The sequence below is a fragment of the Pseudophryne corroboree genome, chromosome 9 (assembly GCF_028390025.1).
Source record: "Pseudophryne corroboree isolate aPseCor3 chromosome 9, aPseCor3.hap2, whole genome shotgun sequence".
Taxonomy (NCBI): Eukaryota; Metazoa; Chordata; class Amphibia; order Anura; family Myobatrachidae; genus Pseudophryne; species Pseudophryne corroboree.
In genome coordinates this window covers 174,097,262-174,098,360 of record NC_086452.1, presented here as the reverse complement: position 1 = coordinate 174,098,360, position 1,099 = coordinate 174,097,262, and positions in this window count along the sequence as shown.

The following is a 1,099-nucleotide window of genomic DNA, read 5'->3' as shown; positions in this document are numbered from 1 at the left end:
ATATATACACATATGTGTATATACAGAGCTGGATTAAGGCTTCGGGGGGCCCGGGGTAGTTGTGATCCTGTGAGGTTGTGCCTGTTCCTGTGAAAAAGGAATAGTGCGGTTCAGGATTGGAGATCTCTAAAGACCCCCATTTTGGTGATATTTATTGGAGCAGAGGTGGATTGTAGTGTTCCACTCTCCTTGATGAGATTAGGGAAAATTACAACATCTGACTTCAACCTAATTGTACATTTTCTGTTTTGATGAAGTCTATTTAGATACCATATTATTTGAAAAGAACGTGTGATTGGATGTAACATTAAGAATTCAAACCTGTCTTAACCAGTGGTAAATCATTTTATCATAAAAACTGATTGTAAACCCCTGATGAAGTCCTAACGGACGAAACACGTTGGGTTTCGCATTATTGGGTTAACAAAGCCACTACCACAAGCATCTGGTTGGATACACGTCCCTTTCAAGTTCTGACTGTGATCACCTGATTGTAAATTCCTCACATCAACTAAAAATGTCTATGTATAAGATTGTTAAATTGTTTTATTGAATTTTTAGATATTTGTACCAATGACGAACTTTTAGGTTACAAATACCTTTCGTTTGCGTATGAATAAAAACTTTTAAATATTGTTATTCTAAAGGCTGATTGGCTCCCACGAGAATCTTTTTCTATTCCATATATATATATATCCATATGTAGTTATGGCACTCCCAATCACAATGTCATCCACCATGTTTGTTTTTGCTGCTTGTCACGCTGCACTTTATAGCATAGCACCTTGAAAAAAACGCCGGATGGGCGTTGAAACGTCGGTGGTTTGCACTATGCTGTATTAAATTTCTTTTGCACTGTCACTTTAATACAAGTTTTTGCTTGAACAAAATCCTTGGAGTGCCGCCTGGTTTCCTTTTCTATGGACAATAGTTGAAGGTACCCTACATTGGTCTATATATATATATATATATATATATATAGAATTCACATTCTAGCACACGGTATGAGCCGAAATTCACATTACAGCACACAGTATTAGCCGAAATTCACATTACAGCACACAGTATGAGCCGAAATTCACATTATAGCACCCATTAT